The following is a 22789-nucleotide window of genomic DNA, read 5'->3' as shown; positions in this document are numbered from 1 at the left end:
TAATAATCAAATGATTATTTATTTTATCGATGTTCCTTGAATGTTCTCAAGTGTAAAAATCAAGCAATGATGAATAACTACATCGATGAAATTTTTGTCGGTAGATTTTGGGGTTGAATAAAGCATGTAGCTTCTGGTAAAATCGATCTCAAGTTGGTGGTTATCCAATATTTTCCATAAGAAAGTTTCGTCGACACGCGACGTGACATTAACAAGACTTCTAATTCTCTATCTCCCTCTCTCTCTTTCTATTTTTAGCCACCGTTCCCTAAGTTCCTTGTAAGTTGCATAAGGATCTTGATAATGATCATAATTCTTGAAATTTCAAGGGAATTCACACAAGTTACTGTTCACAATAATTGAGCAAATGCGATTGTTAGAATAATAACGTCCTTGACAGTTCCAGAGAAATGAGAAAATGGAGGGAGAGAAGTGGAAAGATGGAAAAAGGGGCTGAACTTTTCGAAGTGAATATGTCGTAACGAGCTACAACTCGAAATACCTTTAGCATCAATGTTTAACAATCATTTGACATTTCTTTTCTTTAGATCTTTTTCCACAAGATTTTCATCAAATATGTATTTATATTTTAACTTCTGTTAGAACGACGATTAGAACAAATGTTTTTCAAGAATTAAATTATTTCTTTCTTTCTTTCTTTTTTTTTTTCAAGTAAAATTTTACGGAATAATAATAATAATAATAATAATAATGCAACTCCTTTAAAACGATTTTTTATTTATATTAATAATCTTTCACTCAAAATAATTTCTCATTGAAATAAATGAAATAATTAATTACTTTGGAATAAAATTTTTTCAGGGAATATGCTATAACGGTACGCATTTTAAATTATTTATTATTCATATTAATAATATCTTATTTCAAATAATTCTACATAAAAAAAAAAAAAAAAGAATAATCATGCGAATATTGAAATTAAAGAAGATAGAAAAAAGAACAAAAGAAAAGGATAATAAATAAAAGAAATGAGTATCAATTTTTGTTTGTTTTTCTAGCACGATCCATTTCATAGTATTCTCTTCTCAAATTTTTACTTCGTTGAGATCGACCCGCAGCATACGAAGTCATTTAATATTTAGCTCGAATGCAGTCGGTTCAGTTGAATTTACAGTATATGCATATACATGGCCATATATGAATATATTGCATTAATCACGAATTCAATCCAATACGCGTTTTTCGTGAAATTTTAAACGGCAATACCATACAAAAGCAATTGCTGTTTTCATAAAATATCTTCTTACATTTGAGTAAGAGTCTTTCTTTTTTGTTTCTTTTTTGTTTTTTTACTTTTTATCCGTTTGCATTATTCAGAGAGAGAGAGAGAGAGAGAGAGAGAGATGGCGAGGGGTAAAAACGAGAGGTCGGTGGTATCGCGAATTACAGCAGTACGATTTCCAACAATTTTCGACGTGTACTTCCGCAAAGTAGAATCGAGTTACGAACTTTCCTATGTACATTCAGTAAATATTTAATATCCGTTTCTAAAGCATTGCAAGTAGTAAAATAACATGTGTTGTTTATTACATCACTGTGTCTCATTTTATGTATTGTATTAATTCTTTAACAAAATAAAAAGGAAGAATTATAATTTCGAAATTGTATTCTATGAAAAAAAGAAGAAAAAAAATAGAGAGAGAGAGAGAGAGAGAGAGAGAAAGAGAAGAAAAAAAATCTTTTAAGAGAAAGATCTTTTTATTTTGTACAAAAATTTCGTTATCTTTTTGTTTCTTTTTTTTCTCTCTCTCTTTTTTTTCTTTTTTTTTTTTTTTTTTTTTTTAACCAAGTCAAAATTCCCGTCCACATTCAAGAGAAATATAAAGTCGACTGAGTGTATACTGTCATCGAAATTAATGTCGACTAGGTGGAGATGGCGTCGAGCTTCATTTATTGTCCGTAAAAGCCTCTCTATTTGTCATTGTCGCATGGTATATGCCTGAAACAATGTATGTACGTATTCGGCAAGACCCGTTAGGCCAGGGGTTACTGATGAACATGGAAGAAGGAGAGAGGAATAAATAAAGAGAGAGAGTGTGTGTGTGTGTGTCTGTGTGTGTATGTGAATGAGATTGTGAGGGATAATTTAGGAAAGAACGAAACAGCCAAGATAAATATATCAACCATTCGTTGGATAGACTTAAGCATTTTCTTTCATGTACAAGGATGTCTGGGATTCATTAATAGGCTCTTTTATTTTGCACCTGATACTTAACATTTACTAGAAAAAAGAAAAAAAAAAAAAAAGAAAAAATGAAAAAAAAAAAAAATAGATAATTTTCAATCGAGTTGCAAACAGAACGAATAACGATCGATCTAACATCGATTCAATTGGATCGATTCAACTTTTTTGATTATTATATCAAGTATCATTTGATTCGTATAAATGACAAATAAATCAGTATCAATATTATTTATTCGTCGTTTCATTAAAATTTTATTAACGAACAAAAATACCTTATAGAAGTATAACGATGAAATGTTGGAGAATTATAGGACTTTAACCAATGAACCCAGTGAGTGGTCGTAGAGTACCTGTTGATTACCCTGGGAGGATCCTTACACTCATTCAATAAACGTATTTTCACTCGAGCATCGTGTTCGACGATATGTTCGGGTCATCTAATTTCTCTACATAATGAAATATCACAGTAGAAAAGAATGAAAATTAATAATCGTTGTTCTTTCTTTTTGTTCTCTCAAATTTAGAACAAACGAAAGAACAAGTTTGCAAGTGTTTAATAAAAATCTATTCTACGTTAATTGAAATAAATAAATACAATAATTTTTAACACTAAGACAAAAGTTCTTCATTTTTTCTTTTTTTTTTCCCCGTTTCAATTTTCATTTACGAGCAATGTACTACGATAGAATATCCTCACGTTACATGTGCCAGACCAGCTTTAAAGGTTATTTCGTAGTATGGCCGTTGGGGAATTGCAAGGCAAGCTTGTACTAGCCATCCCTATACCACGTGTAGAGAAAATTTTACGTCGGTTCATGTTTCATCGAACGCATAGAAACGACGAAGAAAGGAGTGAGAAAGGGGAGAGGAGTAAGTTAGGGCTTGATTCGTGCTTTCTCCCGATTTTCGATTTTTCCACCACCATCATCAAAATCACCATCACCACCACTACCATCGTCATTCGTTCCTTCTTTCTTTTCTTTCTTTTATCCATTTTTCTATATATATATATATATATATATATATATATATATATATATATATATATATATATATATATATATATATATATATATATATATATATAGTTAGAAGCTGCCGCAGAGTCGGAACTTTTTTAGCAAACTTTTGCTGGCGTAGCTTTTTCTATTCAGACTTTTATATATTTTTGTTCTTTTATTATTATTACTTTTTATTATTATTATTATTTTTTTTTGTTCTTTCCTTGCATTATTTTTGATCCCCCGTTTCTAAGTCTGATCCCCTTTCTCCTAGTCTTCTCCATTTAGGAATTTCATATTAATAATGTGTAACATTAAAACGTTCTGGCTTGATATTTATTAAAAAAAAAAAATTAATAATAATAAAGTTATGTTTATTATTTCCACAACACTATGATCGATATCATTGATATTGAAATATATAAAAAAATAAGATGATTCGTTGTAAAAAAAGAAACCAAAAAAAAACAAAAAAATGATAGGAATTAAACAGTTTATTGGGAAAGTCCAACGATATATAACATTTTGTGGTTGATTAAAGGAATTAAACGGAGCGCAGTCCGTCGTCGAAGTATGTATAACCAACTCGCAAGAGTAACAGCAACCACGGAGGCGTTTCTATTCATCGTACTCCTAGTACGGCTTTTCAACTGTTCTCTTAGTGACAGCTAGCGGTTGTTAGGTAAGCTCTGGTACTTAACCAAGCTCCATCCGAATGGACCGTATAACTCTTCAAAGAGATATGCCATTCATAGCTTGGGAATCTTCATACGCCCGGAGTGAGGATTCTCCTTTCGAGTTATTCCTAAGGCTTTATCGAGGACATCGCTTTGACTATCTGTTAGAACTTTATGACGAGTACGTGTCGAAGTCTACGTTATGGGATCAAGATACATGGGTTCATACGTACATACATATATACGCGTAAACATTATATACATATCTGAGTAAAGTAACTTTTAGGTAAACTATGTATATCTGAACGATAAAAAAAAGAAGAAAAAAAAAAATTGACATGAAAGATTTCAGAGAAAAAAGAAAAAAAGATTTCTCTTGCGGTAGCTTCGTCGGTTTGGTTTTTCTTCATTGTTTTTTTTTTATTTTTTTTTTTTTTTTTGTTCCCTTCCCAAGAGGGGAACGAAAAACTCTTTTAATCACCCCCATGTGAGAGAGAGAGAGGGAGAGAGAGGAAAGTAAGTAAAACCTCCATTAAAAAAGTATCAAATTAGCCGACGTGTTCTTGCTCTCGTTTAGCTGTTCTATTTAGGGGTTTCTCAAGAGATGCTTCCCTACGAACGTTGGATGCTTTCAAGGTTTCCATGTAATTGGGTTTGCGTCATGCTGGCGATATCGTAGAATGGTAGCACCATTATCCTTGCGCAGAGTTTGGCCGGAGACCTCAGGTTGGATGAATCGAGCAGGAGCGAGTCAACGAGTCTACGCTGATGGTATTTGTGCTAAGAGAGAGAGAGAGAGAGAGAGAGAGAGAGAAAGGGAGAGAGAGAGAGAGGAGAGAAGGAGGAAGTTTACAGGAGTAAACTAAAGGACGTGTGGAATAGGAGAGACTCTCCTCGGTGGACTCGTCTGCTGGACCGTTAACGTTCCATTCTCATCGCAAAGACACCATAGAAACTCCTAGCTTGATAATGTTGATTGGAACTTTCCGTCTATATCTCTCTCTCTCTCTCTTTCTCTTATTCTCTTTATACAGTTTAAAGTTAGTATCTCATATTTGTTTTTTTCGTGCAATCGTTTATAATGCTACAATATTAAAAATTATTATAAAAAATTAATGTAATATTAAAGTATTATCAATTATTATTATATAATATAGATATAATAAGTAATGCAATCTTTAATATTAGAAATGATTTTAAGTATCGAATAATTTTTAATTGTTGTAATTAAATTAGTTTAAATAATTAAATTAGTTTCTTCTTAATTGCGATTAATCCAAAGTATAAAAGGAAGGTATTATTTTAGCATCATATAATATCGTTTTTTAAAAAGTTTATTCCAAACGATATCGGTTGTCTTTCTCGGTGGATACTATGGATATGGTTTCTCCTGACGATTTTCAATTATGGTACCTCCGACTATCCTCGGAGATTTCTGAGAGAAGACGGAATAGAGAATTTAATTGGCGTAGTTTACGCTTCAGTAATGTCTTAGATTAGTGTCAACCGGAGCGTGCGTGGAATCAAGATCGTTACGGTAAGACCGCCTTCGTCGAGGATTCACTACCATGAAAGTTATTCCAATAATCGCGAGGACCTCTCTGTCTCTCTCTCTCTCTCTCTCTCTATGAACTTTCTTCTTATCAATTCTGTTCATTGTACTGAACTTATCTCGATTAATTTCGAGGAAAATACAAATCATTATTTCACTTCTCCTATCCATGATTTTCATACATCCGGCAATTGATATTCTATCATTTTAATGTTCAAGTTAATCGTATTATTGTTATTATTATTATTATTATTATTATTATTATTATTATTATTTTGTTTTTTAATACATTGAGTATATTCACTCTGTGCATATAGTTTAATCTATTATAATTTTTTGAAAGCATGCATTAATATTTACTTCTTCCTATATAGAATGTCACTATAGTATGTTTTTTATATGATAGTTATCTTTTTCTTTTTTCAGATAAAAAACAAACAAACAAATAAATATATATATATATATATATATATAATATATAGGAGAAAAGACAAAGTTCAACGTCAACAAAACGTAAAATATTCGGAGATTTTTAGTTTCGTTTTATGGGAAAATAGGATGACGTTCTCTTTGCGAACCCATGTCAAACGAGCTGTTGTTAGCTTGACGCGAGATCGCTCGAACGTGACGACACCGGGATAGGATCGTTCTATGGTATTTTCAGGTTTAGAAGAAAGCACGACTTTTAAAAGGTATTTGCATATTCGTTGCCAACAAAGCCGAACTGCATAACGTTAAAATAAAAAGTGAATGATGATCTATCTATCTTTCTTTCTTTCTTTCTTTCTTTTATTTCAAACCATTTTCTTTTTTTCTTATTCTTTTCCTTTTCTTTTCTTTCTCGTTGAATTTTATTATTTAGTTATTATTCGATGGATTGCGTGAAATAAAGTTCAAATGTGTTAATCGTACAATTCTTTTTCTTTTTTTCTCTTCAAAAATTGATGTAATATTATTTAACATTTTGATAGTGTAAAGAGAAGAAAAAAAGAAGAGAAATAAAAAAGGGACCTTTAACACCAAAATGACTTCTTTAAAAGAATTTTTTTATCATCGATTTAAACGTACCCTTTCATTTTGTGCTCGAGTTACCTCGAACACGATGATTTTCTTTTTCTAACGATCTAGCACGATAAAAGTTTCTCTTTTAAAACGAAAGTTCTTTACAGCAAAGATGATATCTCCTTATTTCTTGATCGGTCCTTTAAGAAGGAAGGAAAGAGATAGAGAGACAGAGAGAGAGAGAGAAAGAGAGATATCGAAGAAGAAACGAAGAATTTTTAAAGGCTTTTTTCCTCGTCTGTGAAAGTAATTAGTATTCCACTAAAAGAGAAAGAGAGAGAGAGAGAAAGTAATTATACTTGAATTGATTGAAACATAATTACGATCAGCTGTTCTTACATTTCGATTAATTTACAATTACTTTTTCTTCTTCTTTTATTATTTATTATTCTCTTTCTCTCTCTCTCTCTCTCTCTTTTTCTATAACATCAAATTAATTTTTCTTTTCATCTATTAGCATCGACAGAATGAAAATTGTAGATTACACGTATAAAGTAATCGTCGACACTTTTATTATCGTTCTAATGATCGTTCTAATCTTCCTTGTAGGAGATTGACGAAAGAAGGGTAAATGGTAGGGGGTAGTGATTCTCGAAGAAGAAGAAGGTTTGGCGTAGTTAGCTCTAGGGATTTTGGGGTTTCTCCTAGGGGAAAAAGAGGAAAGAGAAAGAGGTGAAAATATACGAAGACGAAAAGGGTGAAAGGAAAAAGTCGTTCGTATAATTAATGTAAAACCGCAGGTTTTATGAGAAAGTTTTAACGGGAACTACCACTCTTTACTTTAGCTGTCCTCCTTCTTTACTTATTTATTTTTTCTTTTTCTTTTTTTTTCTCTCTCTCTTTTTATTTTAATTGCTTATTTTTTTCTCTTCCACTTTTTTCCGCTCTCGAGAAACGACTTGAATTTTTCTACCAGCCACAAAAGAAACATGTCTCGATAATGTTCCTCCCTATTCTTCTCTTTCTCTCTCTCTCTCTCTCTCTCTCTCTCTCTCTCTCTCTCTCTTTCGTTTTCCTTTTTTTTCTTTTTTTCTTTTAACTCTTTACATTAAACAATTTAACGAACGATAATATCAAACGTAATATAATACATTATATGCATAACGTTATCAAATAAACTTTAAAAAATTTGAAATAAAGTTGTTAGTATAAATTAATGTAGACAAGTTAATAATTTATTGAAAATATTGAATAAATTTTCAAAGTGGTCATTGATCAAAACGATAAAACAAGAATTGTCAATACACGTACAATAATATAATTATTGTCCGATGGTAGTACGCAAACGCGCACATACATACATGTATGTAGGATATATGTGTGCATATGTCGAAGTCCATCGGTTATCATTTAAAAGAAAAGTTAACTCTGCGAGTCTGTTGCTGTCAGCTGTTACATTCACGGACGATCCTTTCTATAGTAAATTTTAGTTGAAACTCGAATCTCTGCTCTTCGCTTTCGTTTTCCACTTTGCTTTTCATTCTTCTTTCTTTTTTCCTTTTTTTTTCTTTTTTACTTTGATTTTTTATTTTTTAATTTTCATTTTTATTTTCATTTTTATTTTTGTTATTTTTATTTTTGTTATTTTCATTTTTTATTTTTAGTTTCGTTTGTTTAATTAAAGTGAATTTCGAGTGACATGCTCGTTCGTGTATCACAAATTGCATTTATTTATAAACGAGTTATATTATTTCCCGACGGAGTTCTGACGTTTTGATATAATACCTACTATATATTCATTTTTTTTTTTTTTGTTAATAAAAAAAAGAAAGAAAAAAAAAGAAAAGAAAGGAAGAAAGAAGAAAAAAATAAGAAAAATTCTTTTATCCTCCGTACATAGTTACTTATTAAACATATATGTATATACAGTACTATCACATCGTAAAATCGGTATGCAGTAGAATAGAATCGTCGTAACAAGCTGCATTGGAAGCTGCAACAATGTATCTCTCCGTTCTTACGACCTCTAGGGACAGTGACGCATTGATCTGAATTATGTCATGCACAGAACTAATTTGTAAACCGTACGTCGAAATGTTCTCCGCAAAGTAATCGATGAGGACGCGAGAGTGTCGAATCGGTATGCAAATTAATCGACAGATCGAACCGACGGCGACATGTTCTTCGTGATCAACGATCGTTAATCTTCTATAATTCCATATAACTTATTCCGTATATGGGTATCCATATTTTTAAAATTTTTCATTCCCTTTTTTCCTCGAGTAATTAATTAATTAATTATTAACTAAGATTGATATTCCGCGAGATATAAATTACGCTTAATGTACAGTATAGTATATATTTTGGGCCTTTGTAAGAAAAAAAAAAACAGAAACAAAAAAAAAACGAAAAAAAAAAAAGCAAAGAAGAATTGTATTATTATAAATATTATATCATTACTGTAAGTTCCTTTTTTCTTTCTTCTTTTTTTTTTCTTTTTTTTTTTTTTTGGTTTGTGAAAGGGGCATGAACAAAAATCAGCCGAGAGTATATCAAATTTGTAATTTCAAGACATTAAGAACGATTCCTTTTAGGAAGGGATCGAGGGAATAAATTTTGATCGAACTCAAGAGAGTTTGTTTCCTTCTTTCTTTTGCTTTTTTTTTGTTGTTCTCTTTTTTTTTTTTTTTGGTTGAAGTATATAATAATCTACAGAGGAATAAAAAAGAAATATGTAGAGAATCTGACAAATTTTAAATTGCCAGTAGAAGAGTATCGAAAGAGAACGAAGATATTGAATCGCAATTGGTCTCGTGTAGAGCGCTTGTGGGTGTCAAAGGAACAACTTCTCGTCTACTATAGTGCCGGATCGTAATAAGATTTCAATCATGGATACGAAGCAAGTCACGAATCAAAGGCACTCTTTGCCTTTTCCTTTTCCAGTTGAGAAAGAATTCTCTCTCACCTTTCTTTTCTTTCCTTTCCTTTTTTGTGTCTTTTCTTTTTTTATTTTTCTCTTTTTCTTTCCTTCTTCCTTTTCCCCTTTCTTTTTTATTTTTTCCTTCCTTACACTCAGCTTACTCCTTTCATTCGTTATCGATCATCAAATTTCTTCTTTAGAATCTGAACAATATATATATATATATATATATATATTATCGTCTATGTAAAATCGTATAATTTGTTGTAGATATATATTATTATTATAAGGAAATTCATATCGTCAAACAGAGTAAATATTAACATATAAATATTAACAAAAGTAAGAGAAGGATAAAGGAAAATTAATAGTGAAAATTATATATCTTCAAAGTGACACAATGAATAATGAAAGCCGAGAATAATTGAACCATTGATTGAAATAACGAATATGTTACAAATAACTAATTATTAGAACGATATAAATTTTGAGTATTATCGAATGGATACACTTATTGAAACGTAAATTAATTCAACCGACTGAGCTCGTACTATGGAACACAGCTTTGTATTTTCTAAACATTATGTGGACGAGAGAATGTACAGAGTACATAAATATGCATATATATACTTACGTTACATATGTATGTATGAATGTGTTGTTAGTATCGAGTGAGATGTAAAGCAGATGCTTTCCGCGATATAGGTTCATGAGGACGCATGAGTTTCTATTCGGTTCGCCGGAAATAGTGGTGGTCATAAGAGCTTAGATTAATGAAGAGCACAAGGGACAATAGATCGGAATACGTGGTCCATATTTCATGGTATAAAGGGAAAGCGACACATTACTTTGGAGCATCGTTCTGAAGCTTTCTAAGTGAATCATTCGGTCTTAAGCGAATTGCGGTTGAGAACGTCTGGGATGAGGTTAACCCAGAAAAGACAAACCATCTGTATTAGAGAGTGAACGAGAGAGAGAGAGAGAGAGAGAGAGAATCCGTGGCTTAACTATAGCCTTCTCTCATCTCTCTTAGACGACTGGTTATGCGTAAAGAGGTCATGGTAAAGAGATCAGTATACACCTTGCAAGCTTCCTTATCCCTGTGCTAATATTAGAGCTGCAAACAGTAGGTCTCTCTCTGTCGGTAGTAGAAGAGATCTTGACCAAGATCTCCTATATCTTTGATCTTATTCCGATATCTCTTTTCTTTATCTTTATCTCTATCTTTCACTTTCCCATTACTTCCTTCGTATGTTCTTCTCTTTCCTCTGAAATGGGGAGTCTATCTCATCTACTTCCTTCTTCTACAACTACTCTCTCTCTCTCTCTCTCTCTTTCTCTCTCTTTCTCCCGCAGCTAACCATAGTCCATACCACTGGGTATAACCGAAGTTACCAAGTCCCCTGCGCTTCTCTCGATCTTAAGTTCCGCAAAGTGAAATTTACAGCGTGCCCGATGGCTCGTATCGCGTTGAGAGGTCACCATGGGTGTTAGAATCTTCCTTAATATTCCTTTGGTTCTCTAGAGTATAGCACCTATCGCCTCTCTCTCTCTCTCACTCTCTCTGTCTCTTTCTCTCTTCTAGTAAGGTATCTAAACGACACTGATGATTTAGAATGCGAATCCCTATAGTGAAAGATTATTTAACAAGAAGTTTTTCATTATATAAACGTATCATTATTTTATTAAACAACAATTTTTTTTCGGAACAATAGAAACTGTATTATTATTTCTTTCTTTTTCATTATTTTATCGAAAGACCTTTAATTGGGTTCAAGCGCGTGAATGGAAACTCGACAACGAGACTTTCTAGGTTTTAATCGATTTACATAATAATACTCTTTCGTAGAGTGGTCCGGTCATTATCATCTTCGTCGTTTCATCGAGGCATTTTAATTATGCCACGATGAGAAAGTTCCTCCGTCATAGAACTATAACTATAGTGCTTCTATTTAAACCACAGGCTAATTCGCAAGTTAAACTCTCGCTTCCGGGTGATACTTACAGGGACGAGCGTACAAAACCGGCCCTGTTACATATGTAAACGCGTAATGACGTAAACAACTTTGCGAACACGGTAGCCGTTGCGGGCAACCTTCCTTCGCGGCCGACGTTTATCTCCCTTCCTTCATCCTTCCCATCTCTCCCCCCCATAGACCTAAAACTTTTACGCTTCAATGGATTACACTGTTGGACTCTTTTAAAATGAATTAATTGATTATCACGCAGTAGAGGTCCATCCAGTCTGTTAGAGTCAGCACTTTTTAACGACAGCTCGGACGGAACATTCGAAGTCCTTTAATCGCGTCCATTTTCTCTTGGAATACCTTTTTTTAACCCTTTATCTCCTCTCTCTCTCTCTCTCTCTCTCTCTTTATCTGTCTATCTCTATCTCTTTCTCTGTGTAGTCCAATAGTGCTCTAATACTTTTTCATTCAACTTCGATTTGGCAATTCCTTCACAATCGACAGTCCGCTGGCTTCACTCTACTATCTAGCAGTAATAATACTCGAGGTAGAATTCCTAGTCACGGTTTAAAACTCTCTCTCTTTTTTTTATTCTCTCTCTCTCTCTCTCTCTCTCTCTCTCTCTCTCTCCCTCTTTGGCTCTTTCTGAAAGAACGAGAAACGCCTGGAAAAATTCACGAACAAAGCAAATCGATAGATGAGAAAGAAAAGAGAGAGGGATCCTCGGTACTATCTAGTCAATGGCACATTTGTGCGAGACGTTTTCCTTCCTTTTCATTTTCTCTAAATTCTCACTTTGTTCTTCTTTTCTTTCTTTCTCTCTGTCTGTCTCTCTCTCCCTCTCTCTCTCTCTCTCTCTGTCCCTCTCTCTGTCTCTTTCTCTCGTCCTTTTCTGGTTGTTGTCTTATCGACAAATAAAAACACAAATAAATATTACAGTGGAGTAAGTGTCGTTAAAATATTATCACACGTTTCTTTAGCGTTATCAGTACATTTTTATTCTTATAAATTTTTTCCTTATAAATCTTGCTTTAAATCTCGATATAAAATATATTTATAAACTTTCAAAATATTTTTTTTGTTCTTTTTTTTTTTGCTTTATGAATATTTGATAACAATGTCCCGTAGTATTACATGATGGGAATTTGGATTTATTTCTATCTAAAAAAGTTTTCGTAACAATTTACGGGCAGATAGAAGAGTTCGATTAAAAATGAAAAGTAGAAGATGAGTAAAGAAGAAGAACATGGAAGATGGAAAAAAAGACGAAGCAGGATACGAACGAAGGAAAAGAGATAGAGGGTGGAAGGGGGGAAGAGAAAGAGAGAGAGGCTTTTTCTCGTTCAATCTACTCGAATGGAAACTGATATTCTATAAAGCGTCGCGCACGTACACTCCTTCGGTTCTTTAGAAGACGTAACCATAACGTACAACGACAAAGAAAGAGGATTATATAGTATGAACGAGAAAAAAAAAGAAAATAAAGAGAAAAAAAAGAAAAGAGAAACAAAATTTTCATATGTAGATAGAAAATAAGATAGATAAGATGGAAGATGAGAAATAGTAAATGCTTGTTTATTTCTTCAAAAATTTATATCATGTATTTCTGAATAGAAAAATCTCCTTTTTAAAGCAAACGAATGTATAAAAATAAAATTTATATAAGGTTACACATCCTGAAGTTATTTCGTTCAGAAGGTTAAAGAAAAGAGAGATGAATAGAGACAGCGATACTTCTCTCTCTCTCTCTTTTTTCTTCTTTATATCTGCATAGCTTCTTTTTCTTGCTCTTTCTCTCTCTCTCTCTCTCTCTCTCTCTCTCTCTCTCTCTCTGTTTTCCTCTCTGTCTCTTTTTTTTTAACTCTTTGACGCGTTTCTACAAACTCCTCTTACCATGACAGCATCCTTCGGCATCCAGTGGAATGTACCGAGATAGCTGGAGGATTACGTGAAAGGTCCCTTTTTCCATTTTATTCGGGGATGAGCCAACGTGACGAGAATAAATGACAAGACACAGAAGGCTCCCTTAGTCCCTTTTTACCATCCGAGGAGCTCATACAAAGTCCGAATTTATTCCTGTTACGATCTTGACCTCGCGTTTTCTTTTACAAAAATCTCTGTATTTCTTTCTGTCTTTCTCTCTCTCTCTCTCTCTCTATAAAATTATTATTTTAAAAATTTTTAGTTTCAATAGAATAAGAATCAATGAATAATCTACATAATTTTTTCAAGTTAATATTTTTTTCTTTTTTTTTTTGTTTTACAAAAATCTGTATATCTTTGTTTGAAAACGTTATTTCCGAGATCCATATTTTTTTTTATCTAATATAAGAAATCAACGAAAAATGTACAGAATTCTTTTTTCTTTTCTTCTTTTTTTTTATCGAGTTTTAATCATACAGAAACGTATAAAATATTCGCACTTTACGATAATATTTCGATCGGCAAATTTAGCCTAGGAATCTCCCGACATGATCTTATGAACTTGTCGACCCTCGTCACTTTCTTTCTTTTTCTTTCGTTTTCTTTCTTTTTCCTTTTTTTTTCTGCAACGCTTTCACTCCACATTTTCTTTCCTCGGCAAAGCTGCTTTTCCGTTCTTGTGGACTGATCCGTATGCTTTCGAGCGGATTTATTCGATTCTGGATTCTCCGTCCGACTATCAAGATGGATGGAAATGACTAGAACTATAGGGAATGATAAATGATGTCTGATATATGCTAAAGAAACGAAATGTTCCTATTCTATATGATATATCTCTCACCGAAGGTGTATATCCCATTTGAATGTCGTACAAAAATCTAGTGACTTTTGTATACCACAATTTCATGAGTCTCATTTCCAAATTCGATTTTATAGATTTTAATCATCTTTCTTTTTTTTATTTTCTTTGGTGGTAGTAACATTATTAGGATTGACCTAAGGGGAATGGGAGATGTTAGATCAAATACAAACGTGCAATAGAAACGAGATAACGGGATAGGTAGTTCGATTGACACTTACTCGTCTCGATTCCTTTCAGTTCGAAAGAACGATCTTTGTTCGATGACCGCAGTTCCGGCCGCAAACAAACCGTAACTACATTGGACTAGGATAGCCAGTATCTATGTATGTTAGGATGTATCTACTGGTCTAACAATGCTCTCGATAGAGGGTAACTAAGTTAGGTTTGAAAGGTTTGAAAATAAAATAACACCGTATATATATAATGATATCGATCGATCGAGATTAAAAGATGAATTTTAAAAAGAAATAATTCTTAAATAGTATTAATTCTAAATACTATCTATCATTATTAAATCTTATCCATTGAATGTTTCCAATTTCAAAACGTCCAAAAATTATAGAAAATATTTGTTATCTCTTTGAATTTTCATTTTTATTATACACATAATTCATTCTATAAAATACTGAATAAAAACTTGATAGGTCATACGTCAGGTTAAATAACCCGATAAAATTTGAGACTGGATTTTGATGAATGTTTCAGGGATTATTGATTGATAAACGAATTCCCTTTGAATACGTTCTCTTTTCGTTCGATATATGTCTTGAATAAAGTATATAGTTGAGTACAGCCATGCTAGTAGGTAGGTATGTCAAAGAGTAGGTAAAAGTCGAGGTTGCTGATTGAAAGATTAGGGGTTTGGTAAAAAGTATTCACTGTACTGTTGAAAAAAAAAAGAGAGAGAGAAAGAGAGTCTAAAGCCTCTCTTGCATAGGAAGTCATGGTAGGATTTAACGCTTACTCGAGCATCTTTCAATCGTCGAATAGACGAAGTACCACTTTGTGCACTCTTTTCGTTCAACTCTTTTTTCCTGTCTTTTGCATTTCTTCTCTCCATTTCTGCACCCTCTCTAACATTTTCTCTCTCTCTCTCTCTTTTCTTTTTCTTTTTTTTTTGTCTTTTTTTTTCTTTTTTTCCTTTATCCCCTTCTCCCTATCGTCGTCGTCGTCGTCGTCGTCGTCACCTCTTACATGGTCACGACGTCTAATTCAAAACCTCGTCGTCACCAATCTTCCTCTCAACTCCTTCTCATTCTATCCTTCTCTCACTCGTTCACTTCACTCTAGTAATACTCTCTTCCTTTCTCTCCGTTCAAGGCAATTAGTATTCTCTGTACGTTCCCGTCAATGGCGGTACTCTTTTTGCTCGGGTTTTAGACTCTTTGAGTCCGGATGAAAATCTGGACGTTGTTACTAATCGCTGCTTCACGAAAGTTGCTAATGGATTCAAGGGTCACACTCTTACTTTATCTATCCAAGTACTTATCCCTCGACTCGACCTTGATATGAATATTAAGTTCGACGTTATGCGACATGATTATATAATTAATGAGAAAATATATTAAGAAGACACTTTTGATTTCCTTCTTACAGATTTTTTTTTTTTTTGTTACATCTTCTGTAATATTCATTAAGAGCGTTTAGAAGTTTAGGAAGAATATTTTATAATCTAGATAGACACATGTATGTCTTACGATCGATCACTTAATTAATTAATTTTTCTTTCTTTTTACAAATGACGAAATATGAATCGTATTAAAAAGAAAGAAAAAATATATTTCTATTTTACAATGATACATTTCGTATATTAACAGAATTATGTATTTTAAACTATTCTAATACAACTCGGTTTGGTTTCTATTGTCTAACAAAATGTCAGTCGAGACGTAACTTGGGGTTGGTCAGTTTGGGCTGGTTGCCAAGTCAAGTTTCTCTTACCAATCGGTGCAGTCCACTGGTAGTATTGTGTTGGTCGTTTACTTCACTTGGTGTCTCGTTTCACCCTACGATTCTTTCTCTTTCTCTCTCTCTCTCTCTCTCTCTTTCAGTTTCCCCCTTACTCCAAAAGTATCACCAGTTTTGTTGAAGTATCGTTAGCATCGTCACATCGACGGCACGTTCGACCCATACCCTTAGGCTTACTTTCTCGAAACCATCCCTCGTATTACACACCCTCTTGGGACGAAATACAAAAGCTTTCGTCTTCTTCTTCGTCTTCTTCTTCCTCTTACTCTTAAGATTTCTACGTTCTTCTATTACACGTCGTTTTTATCAAACGAATTCAGTTCTTAAAGAGAGAGATAGAAATATAGATAGAGATAGAAAGACACACACGCACACTCTCTTTCTATCTATATCTCTATCTATCTATATATCTGTCTCTATTTCTTTTTTTCTCATTGATATTTTCTGAGTAGAAGTAAGATTCACTTGATATAACTTTTCGAATAATATATTCTTCAGAAAATAATTTTAATATTAATAAATTTTCATTTATCTCGATTTAGTATACAAATAATAAAAATAAAAAGATAAAAGAAAAAGAATTGAAGAAATGAAGTCTTCCATATACAAATCGATAATCAAACGTCAAATGTAGAGTTCGGTTCATAGAAATACTTATTCCATAATATATATATATATATATATATTTATATATATATAGGAGAAAAGGAAGGGTGTAGTCGTGTCTATTCGTCGATTCTTATGCAGATCATCAGAAATAGGAAGACCTGAATTTTCGAGACGGAGTTCGAAAGAGGAACGATCAAATTTTCTAGGGATTCTTTGCCTGTCTAAAAGTTGGTTCTCGCTCTAGCTCCGTTGAAAGGGATCATAGTTATTCGATGGTGGAACGAACATAAAGAAGTTATCACTGAGTCCAGTACAAAGTCCATTCGATCAATAGATTTACTAGATACGATCTAAAAGGGCGTTGTTATCAAGATATTCGATTGTTTCGATTTATAAAAAAAAAGAAAAAGAAAAAGAGAAAAAGAAAGAAACGCATGAAAAACACTTATCTTTCTTACATACGTATTGTATATTATATATATATATCTTTCTTTCTTTTTTCTTACCTAATATTCTCCAAAGTTAATGACAATCAACTTGCTTGGGGTTTTGTTTGTCACGGGATCGATAATAGTAGCAATGTAAACCGAATGTTCGAATCGCTTAAATTATTTTCAGAACTGTTGGATAATTAAGGAAGTTTTGCTTGAAAACAATTAGTACTGACTCGAGGCTAGCTTACTCGAGACTCACGACTTTACTTTGCCAAGTTGATGTTAGGAACAAGAAGAGTCACTGTTCCAAATACTGTTTCTCTATCTCGTCTATTCTATTTCTCTTTTTCTTCATTGGAAAATTAGTTACGAGATTGATACGATGGAGAATAAACTTAAACGAAAACGATCGACAATTAAAAAATTTTCTTCTTTTATATTTTATCCGATACTATAATATTAAGCGTTATCATCTTTATCATCCGTCGAGAATATTTTATAATATTCTTTTTTATTGTCTAATACTTGGACGTTTTAACGTCAAAAACATTGTTTCGTTCTTATTTCGAAATCGAAACTTTGACATTTCTCCATTGGATATTCAAATGATATCATTCGAAACATCGAAAGCACTTGCGCATATTGATAATACTATGTGCTGTTAGTACCACGTAAGGTGAACGTGAGAAACGTCAAAGCCAGAAGAGACTTTCTATCCTATCAAATTTACTTCTGACCAGAATACTATATATTCCTACATACACACACACACATATATATATATTATATATTTAGAACCTTACAATTTTATTTTCTATATTTTGCATAGTATTTTCTTTTTCTTTTTTTTTATTCCTTGGTAAACATATTTATTCATTAACATCAATCCGAAATAAAAATGATTTCTGATAAAACATTTTTAAGGAACAAAATAAACAATAGGATATTCATATTTATGGCATTTGAATGTCTACGAAAGATAAACGTTCATAATAATAGTGCACGTTATGTTGAACGAAATGTACGTATGTAGGTTGAGGTACGATATATGTAGTTTAATAGAGTCGTTCGATAAAATATAGTGCGACGTCGTTATCGTTAAGAAAATTCTCAGATTTATATTCTCATAATATATATATATATATATAGTGAAATATAGATCAGTATATAATACTTAATATGTGGTACTGCGATACGATGACATCGGGATTGAGAGATCATGGCTTTTTCTGTCTCTCTCTCTCTCTCTCTCTCTCTCTCTCTCTCTCTCTCTTTTCGTTGACGGTAAAAAGAGATTCTTTTGACAGTGATATCAACGTAAGCTTGAAAGATTTATTATTTTCCCATTATTCTTTTATCCCCTTGTCAACCCTCGAAAACGTCCATTATCTGTTTCAATTAGAGTTGGATTATATATACTTGTGAGTTAAGTTAAATATTATTTTATAAAAATTTGCTTCGTCGAATGATAAATATCCGCTTAGATCGATCATCACAAATACGTTTCTATATGTTTATCAGACAAATGTTATTTCATCCAATGATTATTTTTAACAGGAAAGGAGAATGAAGAAAAAGAAAAAGAAGAAAAAGAAGGTACTCTTCTTCTTTAAATATAGAGATACATACAAATATAAATAAATATATATATATATATATATATATATATATATATATATATATATATTCAGAATAAAAATTCAACTTTCTTATTCCTCTTTCTCCTTCGGTCCCTCGAGGTTTTCGATATTCCAAAATATCGTGATAGCTTTGAATCACGCTTACGATCATCGAAATAAATCCTGATCTTGAAATTCTTTTTTTCCCCCTCGGTATAAAATACAATACACAAGTTTCTTTTTATCCCTTAGATTTTCCAACGATGATAGAAATAGTAGTGTATAGGTATAACATCTGTATGTCGATTCGAGATTCGTGAATCTTTAGAAGGTGTAAGGCTTAGAAGAAATTCTAAATAGGTCCCTTGTGAATAGAAATCATAGTTTTTACTTATATTTCTTCCTTTGCTTCTTATCGTGGATAAGAGAGAGAGAGAGAGAGGGATAGAAAAAAAGAGAAAATGGAAAAAAGGAAAGAAAATCCCCTTTAGACAAATCAATAAAAAAAAAATCTGAAAGGAATATTTCGTTCGAAAGATTGAAAATATAATAAATCGAAATAAATAAATAAATAAAGTATGGAATTTAAAAACGTTTGATATGACTGACGGATCGATAAAAAAGAGAAAAAGAAGTGTTAGGCAAGCATCAGAGGCCTATTTTTATCCTTTTGCATTCCTCTAACGATTTTCATGAGAAAAATAATATGAAAAGAAAGATAATAATAATAATGATAATGATAATAATAATAATAATAAAAGAACAGAATAAAGTAGATGAATGTATACATCGGGTATTCTCAACTTTAGTTGAACTATGCAAATAGATAAAAGTGCATTCATGGTCATATTATTAAATTCTTATCGTTACGCTTGAACGATTCAAAGCTCATCGGTATCCATTTCTCTCTTTCTCTTTCTCTTCATCTTTTTCTTTTTTTCTTTTTTTTTTTCTTGAAAATGTAGATAGAAAGAAGAAGAATGGTTGACAGTATGCTAAAAGGAAAGAAAGAGTGAGAGAGAATGAGAGGAAATCTGGTATCGTCTATCTCTTTCTGACTTACTATGTATTCTTCCCATACGTTTCTACTCTTTCTCTGCGTTTCCTTCCAAATATCGCGAAACTCTGTACCTTCTTCGAGATCTTTCTTTCTTTTTCATTCTATCTCTGGTTCTCTCTCTCTCTCTCTCTCTTTCTCTCTCTCTCTATTCTTTTCTTCAAGCTTTCCTCAAACGACAGCGTCACGGAGTTATTGCCGACGTTTTTATTGCACAAGTTATTGCGTATATCAGGACCTTACTTCGGCGGCCAACAAAAATTTCTCTTGTTATTTTTGAAGAAAAAGAAACATAGGTAGACGTAGAGAATAGCTAGATCTTTCTCAAAATATATTTTGAATATCAGAGAGATAGATAGAGAGAGAGTGAGAGAAAGAGATGAATTTTTTTAGTTTCTTCTTTCCTTGAAAAAAAAAAAACAAAATATTTGAAATTTTTTGTAATATGAAATAAAATGAAATATGCATATACATATATATTTATGGATTATAAATTATGCATATACAATATCTACTTTTAATTACTTTAATATATCATTGTTTCATATTTGTTCTTTCAGGTCCCCATCAAATTTTTCCCAGTAGATTCATCTCAATAAAGATCATCGATCAAAATTGACGTTAATGTAAGTAATATAAATTTTTAAATGTAATTTTTTTTTCTCTTTTTTTTTCTTCTTTTTTTCTTTTTTTTTTTTTTTCTTTCTCTTTTTTTAGAAATATCGAATAGAGTTTCTGTTTAAGAGCTTATACCTTACTTAACCTGTAACAGATACAATTTTTGATAGATCGTATCCAATAGATCGATCACAGCTCGGTGGTAAAGATCCTTTATCATCGGAAGAAACAAAGGGATTCGACCTCGATCGGAAAAGTAAATCGAAGCGTGAATCGTACGCTTCGTGGAGCGTAATAAATCGCTTACTCTTTAGTGAACGTGGCCTAGTCCTCGTATATGTCTTCTTTTTTCTATTTTATTCTTTTTTTTACTCTCTTTCTCTCTCTCTCTCTCTCTCTCTCTCTCTCTCTTTTCTTCTTTCTTTTTTCTATTCTTTTTTTGTTCTCTTTTCCTATTTTACCGATATCTTGAAAGCAAACATTTTCACTCCTTTTTTCCTTTTTTTTTTCCTTCCTTTTTTTTTGTTCCTTTTTTTTTGAGACGATCTCAATCCTTTTCAAGAACTATTTATTTCGAAATTACTTTTTCTTTCTCTTTCTCTTTTTCTTTTTCTTCCTTCTCTTTCGTTTTCTTTTCCTTCTATAAACGCGAGCTTGTCAACTGATTTGAATTCGAATCGTCGTGAGTTTGTTTAGTAAAAATTTTCGATTTGTCTTTCCCATCGGGGATATGGTAGGGAGATTTTTAAGCTTGTTCTATTTTTCTCTCGGATATATCTTTTCTCTCGGAATTCTTCCTTCCGAGAGACGGGATATATAGATCGTATGGAGTATGTATTGTTAGTTTGAAGGAGAGAAAAGAATTCGATTTGAATAGGCATATAATAAGTACTTGAAACTGATGTCGATAAGGGCTTTTTTTCGACAGCCGACAAGAATAGTATTGATATTCTCTTCTGCGTTGAGCATTCCGTTTTTTCCCCTTCAAATAGATCCTTCCATTATTTTTCTTTCTTTTGAAATTTTCCTTCTTTTATATCGACAAATATAGTACTCTTACATACACATGACTATACTCTTCATTCATCGTTCATTTTTTTATTTATTGTATATACGTATGTACATGTATATGTGTGTATGTATATATATATATATATATATATATATACATATATATGTATAAGCAAGTACATACATTATTCCATACAAAGCTGATTAATAAGTTTCGTTTAAACCAAAATCACCAGACTTTTTCCAGACACTTGAATTTTATCAGACAAAAACATAACATTAAAGTTTCCCCTTTAATTAATTTCACAAAGAAAAATGATTAATATAATAATAATAATAATAATAGATTTTATTTAACACAGAGAAATTAAAATCGCATGAAATAATTTTGTTAATCCGAGACCTCGGATAAATTTGATTTGGAATAATATATAATACGATATATAATGATAAAATTTAAATTAACGTCCTGTCAAACGAAATCATTTAAAGAGAAAGAGACGGAAAACGGGAGATTTGTAGGAAGCTGATAATCCTCTTTATGATTCACAAGGGAGTATTAGAGGGTTAGATGAAGCAGGGTTATAGGTGCATAGGTCGTAAAAGGGTCTCGAGTCACAGGCAGGAAGACGCAACCCAGACGCTCATTACTCTTCCTTCGAGTCACGTTAGAATATTTGAATATGCTCGGCTTATCGTCGAGTTTTCCTTCCTCTCGCCTCCTCCTTTCTCTTTCTTCTCTTCTTCTTCTTCTTCTTCTTTCTTAGTGATAGGTGGGAGGAGTAAAGAGAACAACTCGTAGAGAAGGCGTAAAGGGTAGACAGATTTATGACAAACGATTTGTCTAAGAAAAGTTCCTCCTTTTGTTCTTTTCGTCTTTATCTCTCTCTCTCTCTCTCTCTCTCTCTCTCTCTCTCTATACCTCTCTCTTTGTCTGTCTAACATTCTTCATCATTTTTCCACATATCCATTTCCTTTTCTTTTTATCTCTCTTTAAACCATAATAACTCTGAGTATTTCGATCTAATCGAATAAAAATTACAACTCTATCTCGAAATCTTTTCTTTTTTTATAATTAAAAATATCTTCGAATTTTATTAAACAAAATTTTTCAACTCGAGAATTAATCGATTATTAAACTGTTTAACTCAATATATATTATATATATATATATTTATGTATATAATGAATAAATTGTAATCAAGGGTTTGGCGCATTTATCACGCGTTAAGTTTCTAATAGCTTATCTCTGACGTTGCTTCGAACTTCGTCTGTATTGTTTCGTGAGCAGTAATCCGTAGGTAAACACAGATCAGGTTGTCCAGGAAATTGTGCTTCGCTCAACAGACAGGTGTTTCCTGTT

General features: G+C 32.2%; 1 protein-coding gene across 6 annotated transcripts in view; it reads left to right on the top strand.

Moving 5' to 3' along the window:
- Window positions 1–22789, top strand: part of LOC124429867 (TWiK family of potassium channels protein 7-like) — a 175110-nt gene that overhangs the window by 66221 nt on the left and 86100 nt on the right. For 4 of the 6 annotated variants that reach the window (XM_046975652.1, XM_046975647.1, XM_046975649.1 and 1 more), the window contains exon 3: window positions 20358–20423. The exons of the other annotated variants lie outside the window; for them this stretch is intronic. The gene's annotated coding sequence lies outside the window, so the exon portion shown is untranslated. The remainder of the gene's footprint in view (window positions 1–20357; window positions 20424–22789) is intronic. 6 annotated transcript variants of the gene reach the window in all.

This window comes from Vespa crabro, chromosome 16 (genome assembly GCF_910589235.1).
Source record: "Vespa crabro chromosome 16, iyVesCrab1.2, whole genome shotgun sequence".
NCBI lineage: Eukaryota > Metazoa > Arthropoda > Insecta > Hymenoptera > Vespidae > Vespa > Vespa crabro.
Note: the sequence above shows the minus strand (reverse complement) of the source record. Positions and strands in the feature narration are given on the sequence as shown.